At 45.6% G+C, this 20,180-nt stretch overlaps 1 protein-coding gene across 6 annotated transcripts in view; it reads right to left on the bottom strand.

Annotated features, from left to right (window-relative positions):
• The window catches only part of Atxn1 (ataxin 1), a 384,367-nt gene that overhangs the window by 166,304 nt on the left and 197,883 nt on the right, over window positions 1–20,180 (bottom strand). For 5 of the 6 annotated variants that reach the window (XR_005285701.1, XM_038332640.1, XM_038332637.1 and 2 more), the window contains one exon: window positions 6,927–6,990. The exons of the other annotated variant lie outside the window; for it this stretch is intronic. The gene's annotated coding sequence lies outside the window, so the exon portion shown is untranslated. The remainder of the gene's footprint in view (window positions 1–6,926; window positions 6,991–20,180) is intronic. 6 annotated transcript variants of the gene reach the window in all.

The following is a 20,180-nucleotide window of genomic DNA, read 5'->3' on the forward strand; positions in this document are numbered from 1 at the left end:
GGGGTTCTGTGCTCTGGTCCTTGTGTTGGTATATCAAGCAACTTAACCACTGATCCATCTCCTAAACCTGTTCATTGATGTTGTTTTAATGAAGGATATTACATAGGGCCAGACGAATACATGTAAAGAGGCAGGTATGGGGGAAGGAAGCAGAGCCTCCAGGTCCATTGCGTGCAATACACTGTTTCTGTTTCTCCCCAGGAACTCTTTTCTTTCCCTGTTGGCTCAAGCATTGCTCTGCACAAGCGTGGGTCCTCTCATAAGGTCTCCCCAAAAGAACTGAAGGTCCCCAGGATGCATGCACATGTGTCAGATGACCTGATGGTGGCAGAAGTGGTGCAGTGTGAATGGAGCCATGAGAACATTCTGAACAACTTAACCTTTTTGAATGAAGTTTCTGAAATGAGGATGATTTCTGCCTCATTCAGAAGGTGCAAGGCTCCTTCTAAAGAGAAGCTGGGAGCACATAACACAAGGAGCTGAGCCTTGGACTATCCAGACATTGATGTGACCAAGGATGGAGTACGGAGGGCTAGTCCTTTATCAAGGACTTTAATTTTAAACCCAAAATTAATTTGGGTTTAATTTGCCCATGTCCTTATGATCAATGAGTCACCATGGCCAATTAACCAACATTAGCTGTGTAATTTATATTAGGACTTTTAACTTTACTAAGTATCTTTGAGCCAGGCCTCATTTTACCAAGCCCACAACTGCTATGATTCTTCCAGAAGCGAGTGTCAATCCACTCCTATGTTCTTCCATTCCATCACCCTATGCATATTTCTTGAGTACCTACTGTGTGCCAGAGGACAGGCCTGGGACACAGTGAGATATCTCAAAATAGATTCAATGCTCAGAACACAGCAGGTGATGAGCGAACCTTCCACCCTCGGCCTTTGAATTGTGTAAGCAAGTCTCCAGATTTCGTCCCTTCCCGGTGGAAGGCCTGTAGATGGTCAGAAGAAATAGCAGCAGCACCCAGAGGACAATCATCCAGGAGCGACACCACTTAAGTGACATGATATGAGCGAGGAATGAACCGTTGCATTGTGAAGCCACCAGGAGCTTAGGATTGACTGTTTGACACAAAACTGTATCCTTTCCTGACTAATACAATAGCTTCCATTCGCTCTATTATCATACGTTTGGCAATGAATCTGCGCATAACACCTAGTGACACTTCTGCAATCGACTGCCTTTTATTCCTTTTCATGCCTTTAATATTACCTGTAATCACGCCTTGCCTCTTCAACTAGTCTAAGGTGTCGTGAAGGCTGTGACCTTGGCTGTGACTTTTGGAGCTCATCTCTTCGCCCTCCAACTCTCTTCCCTCCTTTCCCTTCATTTCTCCCCAAATTCAGGGGTGAGCATTGCACAGACCAACAGGCTGTTGTATACCTGCCACGGTTTCCAATACTGAGATGCGGTAGACGAGACTGACAAGGTGTTTGTGGGTGCTGAGCAGAGGAGACTAACCGGCCCCCTGAACAAACACAGGAACTATGAGACTGGGTGAAGGTGGCAGGCTCTCACAGGCAGGGAGGACGAGCTGGTCTGCCTTGATCGATTGGGAGGTAGAGGCTAAAATGTGCACAGAGCTGTAGCACCCCACCCCCACCCATCTTAGACATTTCCCTGGCCCTTTGCTCCGCCTTTTTCTTCTCCAAGGGTAGGGAGGGAGCTACCTGGCTGCGGCTGGAACCAAATGTGATCCCAGCCTCCTCTGGATGAAAAGCAGATACCACTAGGTAGGGAGTAATCAATGCAAACTTTGACCTCCTTTTTTTTTTTTTTGGTTTTTCAAGACAGGGTTTCTCTGCAGATTTTTTAGAGCCTGTCCTGGACCTAGCTCTTGTAGACCAGGCTGGCCTCGAACTCACAGAGATCCGCCTGCCTCTGCCTCCCGAGTGCTGGGATTAAAGGCGTGCGCCACCACCACCCGGCTAAAAACTTTGACCTCTTTCTTCTTCCCACGGACAGGGCTCTGCAGACTCAAAACGGTTCCAGTTATGAATACGAAGGGCCACAGTAAGGACAGGGCACTAGGAAGGTGGTAAGTCTCTTTGGCACCCACTCTATAACTGTTATCAGCAGCATAAAGATTCTGGCTTCCACCTGTCTTATTTCCATTGACTCAGAGCTCGGAAAGAAAACTCCTTTAACTCTTTTAAGATAAAAGTTTTTACATGAAAACCATCTCCTTTCCCAACAGGCCTCAAAACTAAATTAGGAATCGCTATCCTAATCTATCAAGCCTGTCACTTTAATGAAGCCCCTTCAAATCTCTGATTTAATGGCTCCAAAGTCAACTGCTAGACTGAGAAATGTGGCCCCAAAGGCAAATGCTGTGACACTGAGTGTTGGGGGTGGGGTGGAAAAAAGCTTACCTTTGTGTGAGACACAGCACAGTCCTTGTGGTCAGTCTCCACAATGGGAAGAGGAAAAGATTGAAGTCCTTAGATGCTCCTAATTTGTGACTTTATCACCACATTTAAAAATATATACCAAGAGCCGGGCGGTGGTGGCGCACGCCTTTAATCCCAGCACTTGGGAGGCAGAGGCTGGCGGATCTCTATGAGTTCGAGACCAGCCTGTTCTACAAGAGCTAGCTCCAGGATAGGCTCTAAAGCTGCAGAGAAACCCTGTCTCGAAAAACCAAATATATATATATATATATATATATATATATATATATATATATATATACCAAGAATCTCTTAATAGATATTTTCTTTAAAAGTGTATATGAATACACGGATATAGTTACATACATACATCACAATCTTTGGGTGACAGGATGAGACTATGACATTATCATGAACAAATGGGATGAGATGGGTACTACTACCCACCAGGTTCCTTGCATTAGAGAAATTTAGAAAGAAAGCCCATGGGTGTGGGAGAGGAAGAGATGTACTGATTTTAAGATTAAAAGGCTTCCTTTCAGTCTAGATAGATGCCCAGACATCCTGCAAAGAGATAGTAATCAAAAGAAGAAACACAGGGTGGGTGGCAAATGGATGGCAGCGATCTTTGAAGATGCTTCCAGAGGTTAGGTGTGATAGCACATACCTGTGACCCTAGCCCTTGAGAGGTTGACACGGGACATCCCCAGGTTTGAAGTCAGTCTGTGCTACTGAAATGGTGTTCATTGTTAACTAGGTAGAATATAGAACCACCTGTAGACCTTTGGGTATTTGTGTGGGGCTTTGTCTTGATTGATGTGGGAAGATGCATCTTGACTATAGATACGACTAGTCCCAGGGCAGGAGATCCTGGGTTGTATAAAGTCAGTGGTTCTCATCCTTCTTAACACTGCAACCCTTTAATATATTCCTCGTGTTCTGCTGACAACTATTTTCATTGCTACTTCATAGCAATAATTTTGCTACTGTTATGACTCCTATTGTAAATATCTGACAAACGACCCCTGTGAAAGGGTTGTTTGACTTCCCGAAGTGGTCAACCCACAGGTTGAGGAGCACTGTATGATGCGAAGGAGGCCAGTGGACCATCAGAATGTGTGCATGTGTGCACTGTCCTCTCTGATTGCAGGTGGAATGCGACCAGCTGCTGTAGGCACACAAGCTCTTGCCTTTCCTGCAGGAGGGACTGTGAGATCAAATAAAGCCTTCCTTCCTTAGGTTCCTTTGGTCAGAGTCATCTATAATGGCGATGGGAAAAGAAACTAGGACAGATATACAGTAAACCTCATGCTAGCTTGGGCTGTAGTATAAGACCCTGCTGCTTCCAGAGTTTAGCAGGAGAAGCATCAACCTAAATCAGCGTGTTTGCAACAAATGTGGAAAACGAAGAATATCAGAGACATTCAAAAACTCCGAGAGCTGAGCAGTGATGGAACTGCAGTCAGGATCTGCGCCCCTAGCTGAACCTTCTGGAAGGAGAGGGAGGGGTACCATATTTCTTTGTATAGCCCCACTGTTCCTGTTACACAGGTCCACAGCATATGACATGAGCTCTCTGGATCACACATGGCTCTCTGTCAATGACCACCTTCCAGCCAGGAGGAGCTGACTGGCATATATGGGAATCTCGGGCCTTGCCATGTCCTTATGACAGGACTATACTGCCTTAGAGATGAGGCAAGGCACAGATTGTGCGCTCTCAAGCACTAAGGCTAGGAGGTGCTCAGCTCTGCTGAAGAGTGAGATCATGGGCACTGCCTTCCTCTTCACCCAGTTCCAGGCTGGATAAGGATACAGGCAAGTGTTAACATCAGAGCTAGATAACAAGGATGAAAAAGTGCAGATTCCCTGCACTATCAAAGGCCCCAGGAAGGGAAGAGGCAGAGGGAGATAGGCAGGGAAATGAAGGAGGCATTGCGGCAATCCTGGCTCTGCCAGGGACACACTGGCTGCTGCTGCAAGCATTATATATTTTTTTTTTCTGGCTGCTCAGACATGTTGCTATGGAACCAATACATGCCACTGCCATTTGGCCTTTAGTAAATAAGATCTCAGTGCTGGCAAGAGCACTCCAGTGGATTTCCCTTAAAGGGACACCATCTATGTTAAGTGGCATTATAAATCGAGTGCAGCATTGTTCCAGAGCTCCAGCCCTCTCCACAGCGAGACAGAGAACTCAGCCACTCATGTTTCACAGGTGGAAGTACAAGTAGGACCAGTACCTGATCTGCTTTGGATTGTTACTTCATTTTTTTTTTCCCATTCAAAATGTAGTTTTATTTTAGAAAAAAAAAAAACAACAACAAAACAAAATGAAGTAAGCAAGAAAACAAACAAAATCACCTTGGGCAATGAAGAAAAGAGGTTCCAAACATTGTGTACCCCAAAGGAATTAAGTATTGTCAGGAGGATTGTTACTGTTGTGCTTGGTGTTGGGTGGATGTCCAGTACACACTACAGTACTGAGCTACACCACAGCCTCACGCTTCTTCTTAGGTTAAAAATTCCCCCAACCCCCACAAAACTCTCATGGCTTCAGTTTGAACTTACTTTGCCTCTAATTGGCAAAGAACAAGTGGCTTATGATATTTTATTGAAATGTCAAGATCAAACTACTGATGACTCCAGCATAGGATCAAGTCATTGCAAGTGCACTGCATAAGTTCCAGGGGCCCTGCTTCTACAGGGGTCCCTCTTTCTCCTGCTGTTTGTTTGGTCTTTGGCCTTAGATCCTTGTCTACAATTTCATTCTTTACCCAAAGAATAATACAGTGTAGATACAGACTTCGCCATTTCTCCTCTTAGTTGTCTTTTAAGTTTAGTCTAATCAACAGTCTAATTCTACAAAGATCTTTGGATCTTGCAGAGAACAACACTCCTTTGTGTCCACCATACATACATACATGCACGCTTGCATATATATATATATATATATGTATATATATGTATATTTTCTGTGAGTATGTATTGATTGTCAACTTGACAAGATTTAGAATCAACTAAGAGACACGCCTCTGAGTATATCTAGGAGGACATCTCCAGAAAGGTTTAACCGAGGAGGGAAGACCCACTTGGAATATGGGGAGCACTGGTTTATATGCTGGGTTCCCAGACTGAATATAAAGGAGACTGAGCTGAGCAATGGTATTTATCTCTCTCTACTTATAGACTGTAAATATGACGTAACCAGCTGCCTCATGCTGGCTCCTAGCTGCAAAACAGAGTTGCTGACCAGTCTCAGCACGTGACAACATGGCACTACAAAAGCAGCGGTTTGGAAAGGGCACGGAGGAAGACATGCGCTTATGCAGCTATTTCATCTGAGTTGAAATGGTGCCACTCAGAGTGGAGGGAGAGTCAGTGATACAGGAAGCTCACTAAACTTACAGGATTCACAGGCTCCTCTGTCAGATTAGATAAAGAGCAAAAACCTGCTGGGTGAGAAAGACGTCTCAGGTAGCTGGGCGGGGGAGCTCCGTGGATGAGGCTGCTGTGTTGTCACCCACGCTGGAGTGGCTTTTTGGTGGCACTGCTCCCAGAATCACCGGTGTTCCTCTATCTACCCCGTTTCTTACCTTCCCTTAACCCAACAAAGTCACTGGTCCATTTAGATGCCTTTGTGTGGCTTCATTTCTTTGCTGGGCCATTGCTGCCCTCTCGAAGGCGAGTAGACATTTGCTTACATATTCCTAGGCAGAGTCAAGCAAATATGCCAGTGCCGTGGAGGACCACATCCGATGGTTTCTGGAGGCACCTACTCTGTCAACCCTGCTTGGTTGCGTGACAACTACGAAGCCAGACAGCACCACTTCAGCATATACTTTAGGACAGCAGGCTATTATGACTGTATTAGTGCTTTAGTTAAATTAAATTATAGAAATAAATCTATCCTCTTGGAAATAAGCTGTGTGTTAAAAACACTCATCTCTCCTCAGGACCACCAGATAAGAGTCAAACACCATTCTCACGCCGTTGGCTCTGCTACTGTCTATGATGTCACAGGTCTCTCAGAGCCCACCGGACCCCAGCTATCTCATCTGCACACAGGGACTTCCCCAGATAGCCTGGGAGGTCCCATGGACTACTCATAGCTGATTGTTCTTTCTCATGGCACTCACGAGACACAGCCATATGAACCAGACAGACAGTCTCCCCTTGCCCATGGCCTTATCTCTGCGGGCCAGTCACCGAAGGAAAGACACTTTCACCGCTGACCTCTCTGCAAAGTGTATAAGTGCTCTATCAGCCTTGAGGGCAGCTCACGAGAGGGAACACAGGGACAGCAGGAAGCAGCCAAGAAAAAGCTCTGAGAAAAACCTTATTTTCTAGGAGGGACCCGGGCAAACGAATTAGAAGAAAGAAAGAGCATCTTGACTTCAAGCTTGAGAAGACTTCCCCAGCCTGCCTGTTATCAAATGCTTGATCTTGGAACCTCACGGTGTCAAACACCATTTTGACATGAACAAAAATAGATGGTACATTTAAAGGCTCACTCACCCTCTGCCAACAGCAGGTTGGTTTCTTCTCAAGAAGAAAGTTTTGGTCTAATTTCTTTGGAAAACTGAAAGAGAGAAAAGGGGGGGAAAGGATTTAAAAACAACTGGGGGGCCAAGTTGCTGAATCAGCACAGGTCAGTGAGCAGGGAGGGCAAGGAGACGCATGGTCAGAAGATACACATGGTAATATGAAGCTAATGATGTTTTAAAACAATCATATACAGAAAGTCATGGTATATGTGGTTTATTTAGCATGAGTTATATGACCGTTAGGATAAGGTGCGTACATTGCGGTGTATAGGAAATATCTTGAGGTGGGTCTTTTAAAACGCCCCACCTTCCTCATTCACTGCATTTTGTCTTTTTCTCCCAAATGCCATACCCTTAAGCCTTGACCCACAGCCCTCTGTAACTAGGTTTGCATGGGAACACAGACTTGGCAAGATGTGATGGAGGCCCCTTAATCCCACTGAGTAATGTCAGGCAGAGACCATAGCGTCGCAAGTGCTGACTGATCCAACCAGCCGTGGGAAAGAACCAAGATGATGCTAGTGTCTGGCCAGAGGGAGGCTGAATGATGGAGACAGAGAGGGAGTGAGAGCAGAAGAGTTCCAGCTCCATTCCAGCTCAAGGTTGTTTGGCAAAGTCTCCAGAGACGCTGAAGCAACCTCTGTGGGTCTAGAGGGGATGTGAGTCAGAGCTATCCCATCAGGTTCCATACCATCCCTAAGTATCTGGAGTTCATCCTAACCTCTTCCTGTTCTTTTCTCAAGAGTCAGCAGATGGTGAGAAAGGCTGAGACGCCATGAGGCCATGTGGAGAGTTTTTACTGAAGGTACCCACCAGCCCAAAGGGGTCTCACACTTGGAAAGGCCTGCCTCAGCCTGGCTGAGAGAAGTTGGTTCATGTTCAGGTGACACCCACAGCACGGTGCTGTCAGATGGTGCCAGGCTAGGCCATCTGAGATGTGACTCTGGCTGCAGAAAAGATCAAGGCCTGACTGAAAAGATGGCCAGAGACAGTACAAAGAGTGGGCTCTGGTACACACGAGCAACGCCTCTGATGAGATCTTTAAAAGCTGCATCCACACACAAGGAACCCTTTTCTCCTCCAGCCAGACAAAGTGGTCTACAGGAAGAAAGCTAAGGACCTCCAAAATAAAGTTCAGAATCAGCCCACGTGTACTTCTCCGCTCTACCACCCCTAGCTGAGTGATTCCAGCCACGGGAGCTCTCTGAGTTTTCCTCATTTGCCTAATGCCAATGATACTACCAGCTGCTGCGTGCCTCTCTGTGGGTCCTGCTGCAGCATTAGGCATGCAGGGGAGGTAATGAGAAGAACGGCCTTGATTACCCTTTAGTGCAACACATTCATGTATCTGCAACAGGAGGAGAGCTGGAGAGGGACTTTTAGAATTTGTCTGGATGTGAGTGCTCCACTGTGTTGACCTCCCCACCTACCTCCGCTCTGATGAGACAAACAGGAATAAAATAAAACTGTCTACTATAAAACAATCACATGATATAGATGGGATGAGGCAAGTAACAGAAATGAGAAAAATTCCCACTAAGAACCAGTAATAATATTTTCACTTACATGCTTCCTTCTTCCCTATGCCCACGAATACATACATGCATTTGAAAAAGAAACAAACCCATGTGTATGTACATATATAATTTAGTTTAACATGTTTTTAAGGTATTCATATCATTTTGCCAACTGATGGTTTACAGTTGATATACTGAAACCCTCTTTAATTGCCAATAAATTTATCTACATCTAATTTGTTTTTGAAACAGGGTATCAGGTAGCCCAGGCTAGCTTCGAAATTGGTATGTAGACAAGGATGACCTAGAATTAGGGCTCCTTCTGCCTCTATCTCCAGAGCAGCGCTAGGATTATGGGCCACCACACTCAGCTTATTCAGTGCGGGATCAACCCCAGAGGCTCATGGGTGCTAGGCTAGCATTCCACCAAGTGAACTATTTAACCCCATATCAAAAAGTTTGAAGGGACTGTAAGAGTATTGCTTTGGAAAAATGAGGCAATAAATATTTATCTGTTGAACATACAGAACCCACCCATGTATCCACATTTGTGAGAAACAACTGCACACCATGGCAGTACACGTCTTCTTTCTCTCCTCTGTTTTCAAGATTGGGAATGGCAGATTGCTTAAATATAGTAAGTTTTAACAGCAAAAATTTGTTTGGGTTTGAGTGGGTGAGCTCAGAAGAATACAAACTGGCACATGTACCATGGGAAATGAAATCATAGCTCACAATTTCCAGTGAGCAGTTAGAAGATGCTGATAGGGGACTCGAGATGACAGGCAGTGGGCATGCTTACTAAAGTCGGAAATCCTAAGTCTAACACTAAACAAATGTCCCTATTTCTCGCCCAGTCATGGTGGAGTGGATTTATGATACAGAGAGAAGTGAATTGAATACTGCCGAGTTCTGAGTGACCCTAGAAATTAACCCACATTATTTGTAGTTCAGACCCTATGAAAACCACATTGGAAGAAGCCACAAGAAGGTATAAAACGTGGGGCTATTTGTACAATGCCAGCGTCTTTGGTATAATTTCTTTCTCAAAGGGAATAGTTGATTGGATAAAACATATATGAGGTGGCTGCATGTGCCGCAGGCTACATGATCACCTCCTGCTATCAAGGATGTGTTATAACTCTAACCATGATCAGTTACGTTTCAGACAAAGGGCAATTTTGAGAGATGCTGGGGGAGTGAGTATAAGCTTACAGATGCCCAAGGGTGTGGGGACATTTTCTCCTCCAGTTACAAATGCAGTCAGTCTTTTAAAAGTATTCTCACACTGGAACTACCAGCAGGCAAGACATGGAGATGAGGTCCTAGCAGGGAGAAGGATGCATACACTGAGACACTGAAATAATCTGGAGAAGCACATGAGTGAGAATAAAGTTTTATTTAAACCAGAGTCCACAGGAGATAACAAGCGGGAGCCAATGGCCTGAGTCCCCTTGTGTGATGATGAGATGAATGATGGATCATTCACACTGTCTACTAAACAGGTCTAAGAAATGTCATGGTGTCCCTGTGAACGACTTTCCAGGAAGGGCTAACTTGGGGGGAAGACATACCCTGAATGTGGGTGGCACCATCTTATGAGCTGGGTCCTGGATTGAATGAAAAGGTTAAAAATGAGAAAGCCAACTGAGCCCGCAATTTCCCCCCTTCTCTCTCTTATCCACCCAGATATGAACAAGCAGCCTTACACTCCTGCAGACACAATCAAAACCCAGTATGCACCTTGCCTTCCCTACTACAATGGCTATATTATGAGCCAATATAAGCCCTTCTCCTTTAAGTTGCTTCTTGTCAGGTATTTGATCTCGGCAAAGAGAAAAGTGAATAATATAAGATCTTCTCTCAATGGTTGATTTCAGCTTATGCAATCTGAGCAACAATTCATGGAGGCAGATCCTTCTCTCTGAGAGACCTCCACTCTGCTACTTTGACCATGTGAAAAAAGAATTAAAAAGACAAGAGCTCAAATATGGAACCCCCCAAGAGCCTCTTTCTGACATCACTCACTAGGACTTGCTGCGCCATGGAAAATATCTAAATTGTTTGCCACACGTCTTCAATGGGTGCAATTCAGGAGCTGGGAAGATGTCTCTAGTGAACTTCTAACAGGGATGGAATTTTGCTTTGCTCAATTTGCTTTCTCAGAGACAGAGCAGCAGATGGTCAGGACCCACTGTGTATTGTATAGTGTGGCCCTTTTGTGCATTCAAAGTTGAGTGTTACATAGACTTAGGGTCGCCTCCAAAGTGTCCTTCAAATGCTTTGAAAGGTACACAGGATGGATCATGACACATCCTATCTCTGCAGACCCAGCCAAGAAAAGCTGATGTCAAGCCTAAGAAGCTGACCCGGTTACCTGTCTCTGACCATCAGGAAACTGCTGGTGTGGTGTGCTCCACAGCTGGAGTGAGCATCAAGGCTGTTGACCTTTGGAAGCACCATCTTGCATGTACTGTACTCTGGACCTTAAATGTCCTCTAAAGGCCCGCATGTTGAAGGGTCAGTTTCCCGAGTGATGCTATTGGGAAGTGATAGAGTCTTAAGAGCCAGGAACTAGAAAAGAAAATCACTGGCACATACCCTAGAAGAGGACTCCAGAACCCTCCCCTTCCTTTTTCCTTCACTCCTTGGCTACGAGGTGAGCAGATCAGCACAGCCATGTTCTCAAACCATGATGTTTTGAGTTGCCAAAGGACCCCCCAAAGTGAGTGATTGATTATGGATTGAGACCCCCCCAAAAAACTATGAGCTAGCCTAAACCTTCTCTCTTTATGAGCTGGTTATCTTGGATGTATGATATAGTCACAGAAAGTTGACATATTATCTCATATCCTCTGAGAAGCATCAGGTTCCTTACCGTTGGTTATTACTGTTTAATGAGCAGCTGGTTTCTGCTGACAAAGTTTAACTCTCTTTTCTAGCCCAAACCAAGTCTTCCAACTAGTAAATTCTATCAGCCCATTGCACAAACAAGCAAAGCAAGGCTCAGAAACACGTGACAAAGCTAAGTTTGTCAGTTTCATAACCTAAGGGGAAAGCTCAGCTCCTAGCTCCCTGCATTGTGTGTGTGTGTGTGTGTGTGTGTGTGTGTGTGTGTGTGTGTGTGTGTATGTGTGTGTTTTAATAGCCAAGTCTCCACACACTAGCATTCTGACAGACACAAAAAGTAAGAGCCAGCTGTCACTAAGTCGGCAGACAGTCCTTCCTCAGGTAATTATTTTGAGGGTAAGCAAACAACAGCGGCAGGGAACTTACCCAGGGTACTCAGCAAAGAGCCTTCCTTGCCTTAGCAGCCCAGTGGGTGCTAAGCAAGCGCTCTCCGGGCAGAACAACGGGGCCGAAAGTGCTGACAGTTGCATCGGCACAAAATGGAGCCCTGGCAAGGGAGTCTAACAATTACTGTGCATCACTCTGATTATGAGCCACAAGCATGCAATCAACAGCGGAGAGGCGGTCCAAACGATCCCATCAGCATTTTACTCCAGTCATCAGAGCGAGCGAGGCGGATGAGCACACTTTCGTCTGACCTAAGCACAATGCTGAGAACCCAAACACGAAGGATACAGAAGAGCGGGGCAGCTAGGGAACACTGGCCATGGTGCTGGCCACCTGGTATAATGGATGAGTTTTACTTCATTCAGTTCTTTCAATTCTTACCTCAGGGTAAATAAACACTACTTATGTATTTTCTCATCTAATAAAGTCATGCATACAGGCAAACAAATTTAAATCATAGAGAGACTGAAGTTGGTTTTTATAGATTCCCTAAACTATAGGGCATGCATGTTTCTAGATGGACTTTGATCGCTCATCTCAAATTTTGTGAGTCTTCCCTTAAATTATGGCCCAGCTCTGCTAGTTTGAGGCTTAAAGTATTTGTTTCTTGATTCCTATTTCCTAGGCACTCAGTGCAGCCCTGGTGCTACATGCCGGACAATCTGCAGGAAGGAAAGCATTTCCACAGCACCATAAATAAAGAGGTGTGTGCATCCAAAGATGACTTTGAGTAAGACAAGTAAGTGAGTGGCATCTCACAAGGCAACTTCCAAATTATGAAATTTGTCTCAACTGGAAAAGAAGGTTGCAAATAAATGTGGTGGCAGTGGAGATCTGTTTTGGGGGAACTGTCTCTGTCTCTGCATCTGTCTGTCTGTCTGTCTCTCTCCCACAGACTCACACACATACACAGACATGGACACACACACCAAGACATAGTTGCTGTCCTACTGACCAAAGGAGTCCATCTTCATAGGTTTTTTTTTTTTGCCACCAACACTCCATTTCCAATACTGCCATTTAAAACTCAAGCTGGAAATGGTATTTTGGAAGTATTTTTTTTTTTAAAGAAGCATTAACTAATAACCGTCCATGAAGCCAGCTCTGGGGCCGAAATCTTGATTATTACACTGTCACTGGAGGTCAAGTGTGTGATTCGCTATTCCTGGCATCATATCGGTGCTCAAGACATTTTGGAAGTTGGGTATTAATGAACGTTAGGCCGGGGGAATTAATTGGTTAATTGATGATACATGTTTTGAGGGGAGGTGACTGAGAAAGGCTCGTCTCCAACTCACCCTGGTAACAGAGACTGACCTTGAACTCTTGATCCTCCTGCCCCCACCTCCATAATTTTGAGATTGTGGGCATGCAGCACCACCAAGAACGTATGCATGTGTACACATGTATGTGTACATATGATCTTGTTATATGTTTCTTTAACATAAATGACACTCTTGATTTCTCTCTTTAACCTCCCTTACAAATGACTTCTTTTAGCAAGGGAGAGGGAGATGTCATCAGGTTATTAAGTGACAGACATTTGGCTAATGTTGATTAATTAGCAGAAGCCACCAGAGCCCAAGTCCTGGCCTCTGTAGAGCATGGTAGTGCATTCAGAACCCTCTCCCCATGTTGTCTTTGTTGTGTGAATAGAGTTCAGCACTTGTACTCACCACATTCAACAAGCCCTCAGTACCTCCCTGGTCAGTGGCCATCTCAGCTAGAGCTCCTCTTGTGACAATATTCCCGGTGCCATTCCCATGCCCTCGGGTACTTATTCTGCCTTAGATTCTTGTCTTAGCTTTTGAGGACCTTTTCTGTCATTGATCAGTTAATTTCTTTTTACAAATGTTTTAATTAGCACACGGCACAGCCATATCTGGTAGGGATGGCAGAAGTCATAAAGCCAGCACAGCTCTTTGGCAAAGATCCAGCAAAGCTGGATGTCACCTTTGGGTTTCACCTCCACTTGTTGCCTACTTGGGAGACTTTTAATAATTGTACAATTTTGGAATATTGGATTGATGGAAAACTACTTATGAATCATTTATGCCTTCTTCCAGGAATGCTATTTCCCAGCTTCCCCAAGACAGTCCTGAACTTGTTCTTGCTCCTGCTTTAGGGAGATATCCTTATCTACCTGGAGGTCTTCCTTATGCCTTGGAGGTTGTGACACACATAAAGAAGCATGGGGTCTCTTTATGAGGTTATGAGACATTTTTTGAAACATCTGTCCCTGTACTTACTCAGGAGCAAGATAATCAAAACAAGATAAATTTTAAAAGGTCAACAAGATTTGGTGGACTGGAGGAGTTGACCACAGATCAGACTGCAAGCCTCTTCCCACTATACACCCAGGCAGTTACGTGGTATATACAGCAACAAAGTTAGACTAGCTGGAGCTACCTCTGTCCTACACAGAGACTTATGCTGATGGGCAAAGAATGATGTGGAAAGATGATAAGAGCATTTTACAAAGATATAAAATATAAACATTATATTATACCAGAATTCGAATAATAACTACAGCAGCTTAGGCCTGAGACTATTTCTTGGGCACTCTGACCATTAAGAGTTAATAATACACTGCTTGGGACATGGCACCATGCCCAGAATGGCTTGAAGATTGTTTTGGTCAAATGTCCTTGTAGCCACAAAAGCAACCAGCCTGAGAACAGCTTATCATATGCCTCTAGATTCTTAAATATTGGGTTATGGGGTTAATGAGTAAAAAGGATAACTCTGTTTATCAATGATGTCGAAACTTGATGATTAAAAATGATAACTCTGTTCTGTCATAGTTTATTGGTGATGACTAAAAGATGAGCAGAAGGAAGGGAAACACATGTCTGAAAACAAAAATGATATGATCTATGCTTTAGAACAACATGATGGATCCCTACTTACTAAATTCTGTAAAAATAAAGAAACACCCTGGCTGGCAGGCAGTCAGGCTGCAAAATTCTCCTGACCATCATGGTGCCGGGAAGCACATACTAATTATAAATAAATAATGGGTTTCAATATGACATTTTCAGACATGTAGATAATATATTTTGATCATTTTCATCTCCTTCTTTACCCTCCCTTGCCCCCTTCCCTATCAGTCCCCCTCCTCTTTTTAAGCTTCTCTCTTACTTTCAAGTCTATTTTAACATTTTGATTTCCTTGTTTAATGATTGATGGGTTTTCACCAAAACCCTGTGAATATCTCTGGTGTTGCTTACAGAAGCATGGTTTATGTTTGTTGCTGTTCACTTATGATATAGCGTTTCATTCTGTAGCCCAGGCTTGCCTGGAACTTACTACCTAGGCCAGGCTGACTCACCCTTGCACCATGGCTTTAGCTTCAGTCTCCTGAATGTTGAGCTTACAGCCTGAGCCACAATGCCAGGCCACTTTTCTGTTTATTTACTCATGCATTTTTTTTTTTTTTTTTTTAGACAGGGTCTCTCTAAGCCATCGTGACTTGCCTAGAGTCCCCCTGCCCTTGCTGCTGAGTGCTAAGATCTCAGGAATGTGCCATCATGGCTGGTTGGGCCTTTTTAGCTTTAGTGTGAAGATTTTTCTTGAGCTGGGAGCCAATTAGACAATACAGGGAAAACATGCTTCTTTTTTGATTTCAGTATCAGGTTGTTACTATCCTTTTTTAAAAGTCAACGCTTAGGGCTGGAGGTTCAGCTCATTGGTAGAACACTTGCTCAGCATGTCGAAAGTGCTGGGTTCAATCCCCTCTAACCGCAAAACAAAGATTAAATCTATTCAGGTCACTGTGAGGGTGCACCGTTGGGTTTAGATGCCTGACAAGTTCATTAGCACCTCAAATGCTAAAGTTGTCTTGAGTGTTCTCTTGCTATTCAGCCCAGCAATGCATTGTGCTTGCCAACTGCCACAGGATACAAGTGTTGAATTCTGCCAATGTGATGCCATCCGGGGTGAAAGTCAACTCAGCTTGCCTTAAAGAGAAGGACTCCAGCACACAAGGAATCGTATATTAGAACGATTCCATGACCCAAGTGCAACCACAACACAGTCAAGAGTCCTACTTGTGATTTCACTCCAGCCTCTTCTATCTGCTATGTCACCTGTCACCTGCAACCCAGCAAGTCTGTCCCCTGAAGCTTTCTACCTCTTCCAGCATGGGTGAGGTCCAGCTAGGACAGCAGAAATGCTACCAGAGAGTCCAGGGGCTCTTCTTAGAGCTGCTGGGTTGATGCAGATGAAAGGAACAGTTCACTGCGCCTCCCAAGGCTCCTTCTGAACAAGGGGTTTCAAAGGCACATTTTTATCACCTTGGTTACCTCTTTAGCTCTGTCCAGGAAAAGGAAGGATGGGAAGAAGGAGGGAAGGAGAGAGGGAAAGAGGGAGGCAGAAAGTGAAGGGGGAGGCGTTGAGAGGGAGGGAGGGAGAAAGGGAGGGAGGGAAGGAGGGAGGGAGGGAGAGAGGCAGAAAGGGAAGGGGGAGGCATAGAGAGGGAGGGAGGGAGGGAGGGAGGGAGGGAGGGAGGGAGGGAGGGAGGGAGAGAGAGAGGCAGAAAGGGAAGGGGGAGGCATAGAGAGGGAGGGAGGGAGAGAGGGAAGGAGGGACGGAGGGAGGGAAGAAGGGAGGGAGGGAGGGAGGGAGGAAGGGAGGGAGGGAGGGAGGGAGGGAGGGAGGGAGGGAGGGAGGGAGGGAGAGAGAGAAGGAAAGAAGACAAAGGAAGCAGGTAGACATACTAGAAAGTAACCACTAGTTCCAAGACCCAAGTATTTCACTCTGAAATTCATACTGACAATATTACAGTCATGGCAATTTAGAGGAAAATTGGAACCTAATGAGAAAAGATAAGACAGGAGCACAGATCAAGGGACTCCTGAAAAATCAGCCCCAAATAGTGCCACCAAGACCTAGGGGTTCTCTGAGCTTATTAATACAAACCACCTCCCACCTGCGGTGGGGGGTGGGGCATGTGACGTGATTGCAGTCATTTCTTCAAAACTACCAGTCACCCTCACAGGGATTTACCTCTAAACAAGGGCATTCTGTAATCAGGGATCCAGCTATATGCTGTTGTCACCTGGGAGGCCTCAAGGTCAGCAAGGAGAGTAACCGGAGAAGCATGACCTCACCCACTCACTATAGCACAGTGGTGTCACCGATAGATACAGGAGCACCGCACACCACAGAGCCTTCTCCGGGGAGTCTCCTGCGCAGAGCAGAAACAAATTACACCCTTCGAGGCAGATGACACACGAAGACAGAAGGGCGCTGTCTGCAAAGCGAGTCCCTTTGTTCTGCGTGAGGGGTGCCGATCCCACTCAGGAAAGGGGGTGAGAACGGAGTCGTCCACGTGAGGGGAGTGTGGCGGGAGGGGGCTCTCTTGTCTTCCCCTGAAACTGCCCTCACCCTTCCACTGAAGTGCCTGGGCTTTGAGCCTCAGCACCCCACAAGCCAGGTGTGGTGGGGTACGCCTGCAATCCTAGCACGTGGGAGGCGAAGACAGGATAATCAGAAGCTCAAGGGAACCTCCGGCTGCCTGGTGGAGTTTGAGACCAGTTGGGATAATGAGACTCTGTTTCAGAAAAAGTAAGTATGGAAAGTATAAACACAAATGACTGCCACGCTGATCACTAAGAAACACCCCCATTTTAAAACCTGCCCTACAGCGATGACCTCCATTATAATGCAGGGAAAGGGTCAGCAACACATCACATATTGTAGAGTACTTCCCATATGGCAGACTCTATTCTATGAATAAATGTGAATTGGCTAAACCTTCCCAACACTTTAGGGAAACGGGCTCCATTTTTAATGCCCATTGAACAGACAGGAACATCAATGATCAGAGGGTTAAGTAAGCTACACCTGAAGGAGGTGCATGGAGGAGGGGCTGTAGTTGCTTTCACACTCAAGAGTTGAGACACACAATTATTAAATGCCTAGTTGACAGCAGCTGCGACCACCCCGCAACCTTGACGGCGATACTTAGCTTTACAAGCTGTGCGCTCTTTCTCTACTTTGTCTACTCTGCGTGTGTGACCTCTCTCCCAGTGGAGGCTTCTGCAGAGGTCCGTGTGTGCTTGCATGGGTAAACTGTCCAAAGGCCTCTTGCAACCAGCAGCCCCCGGCATGCTTGTGTGTGTGCTGAAGGAATGAAGGGATGAGGGGCTGCCTCTAATTCACCCCTAAATCATCCCATAAGACAGACTGGGAGCCCCAGAAGGAGATGAGGTTTCAGGAAATCACGTGACTCATCCAAGGTCATGCTGCTTTGCATACAAGCTCTCCTATTACATGCCTGTGGTTTTCAAAACTACAAAACCCATGGCATTCTTTTATTTAAACCCTTATATAACTGCAGCATACAACAGCCCTAAATAAGAAGTTGTTCTCCTAGAGAGTCTGAGGGGGCCTGAAGCCCAAAGGCTTATGGGGGAGGGAAAGGATTTGCCTAAAGTCACTGGAGACTGGTGACAGCATCCTAGGATGCTGCAGCAATGAGAAATAGCAGAGTGGCCTTGAACCTACCTCCTCTGAGAAGGGAGGGGTAAAGCTACTGCCTTCCTGACCCACGGATGTGCACTAGCAGGTAGATAGGCAGCAGCCTCTAGCCACAAACAAGACACTTCCAGCCTCCCTGCTCCAGCACTGGTTTCTTTCTAGGATCTATTCTGTACCTGTTTCTTTCCAGCCCTGAGGAATTTTCCTAGTGACCTCCAGAAACCCACAACCTTTGGTGACCTGAATTTTCAGCAGCAGCTGGACAGAGGTCAGGGTGTGATCGGAGGTTTTGCCTGCTTCTTAACTGGGACTGGGTACCTTGAAGTGAGTCCGAGCTCCTTTCCAGGGATGAAAGGAAGAGATACCAGGAAGAGAGGGCAAGTCTCCGAGGTGGACTGTATCTGAAGCTGCAAAATCCCAGCGGGCATCAAGCCAAGGAGGCTACAGAATGTCCAGAGGTGGGGACTCAGCCTCAAGAGTCTTCAGTCAACCTCCTCACTTACGGGAAATTGTGTCCCACCCAGAAAAAGTCTATTGGCCATATAGCTGCACAATGGCATGGCTGACGCTAACGGTTTGTGACATCTTACCAGTGAGCATCCAAAACTCCAAGAAGAAGAGTGAGGGTGTAAACCACAGGGGGAACCAAAGAAGGTTCTGGTGATGTCAAATGATGTGAGACAGTCAAATACTCTGATTGAAACTGAAGTCATATGTGCTTCTATGTAAAACCAGCTCTTAAGGGTCTCTGGGGGGAAATCCATCACCTGGAATCACTTGAAGGCTTGTCAAGAGCTTTAAGGCTCTGCAAGGAGAGGTGTAATACTGAGAGACAGGAAAAGAGGGCTAACCTTTCCCCACAGCCTGAGTTCTGAGTTGCTTTCAGGTGTCTAGTGGGTGAGGAGGGAGGGGAGTGGGTGAGGAGGGGGTAGGGTAGTGGGAGCTGCTTCTGGAAGGGAGGCCCCCATGCGTGCTCATTAGCATACGCTATCCGCATTCACTCCAGATGAGATTCCATCACAGAAACCTATTTATGCATTCCTTAATATAAATCTAAATTGCTCTCTTCAAATAGCAGAGAGCTGAGCTTCAGCAAGGGAAGGAGAAGTGATGGCACTAAGAGCCGGGCTGCATTTCCAGCTTGTCTTGCATCCAGCCACTCTGTCTTGACAGCCTTAACTTACACACCTCACTGAGCTCATCCCAGGACTCAGCGTAAACAGGCTTTCTCTAGAGGGGACACCAAGGAGTACTCAATGCTTGGAACCACTCGGTCGTCATTGGTGGGTCTTTGTGTGCTCCCAGCGATAGATACAGCCTATGACAGCTCAGTGGGTAAAAGGAGTGCCCTACAAACGTGAGGTCCTGATTCAGTCTCCTAGAGCACATGTTTCAAAAACAGCTAGGTGCACTGGTATGTGCTTGTAATGCCAGCATTGGGGAGGCATGGCAGGAGAATCCCTGGGGCTCACTGGCCCACCAGCCTAGCCACTCAGGGTTTCAGGGCAGTGAGAGATCATTAAAAATTAAGGTGAGTGATACCCTGAAAAACAAATCAGAGGGTGTCCTGACACTGTTCGATGCATACACACACACACACAAACACACATGTGCACACATAGGTAAAATGCACATACATACACATGTACATACATACATATAAACATGCATGCATGCACATGTACAAACATAAAAACACACATACACAGACATACACACAGGAACACAATACATGTCCATACACATAGACATACAAATAAACACATGCATTCACATACATACACATACCCACCCACCCACGTACATACATATACACACATGTACACACAGGCATACACATGCATACACACATATACACACAGAGACATGCATTCACACAGTCACACTTCATATAGAGAAAGACACCAACAATGCCAAGCCGCACACCT

This window comes from Arvicola amphibius, chromosome 6 (genome assembly GCF_903992535.2).
Source record: "Arvicola amphibius chromosome 6, mArvAmp1.2, whole genome shotgun sequence".
Classification (NCBI taxonomy): domain Eukaryota; kingdom Metazoa; phylum Chordata; class Mammalia; order Rodentia; family Cricetidae; genus Arvicola; species Arvicola amphibius.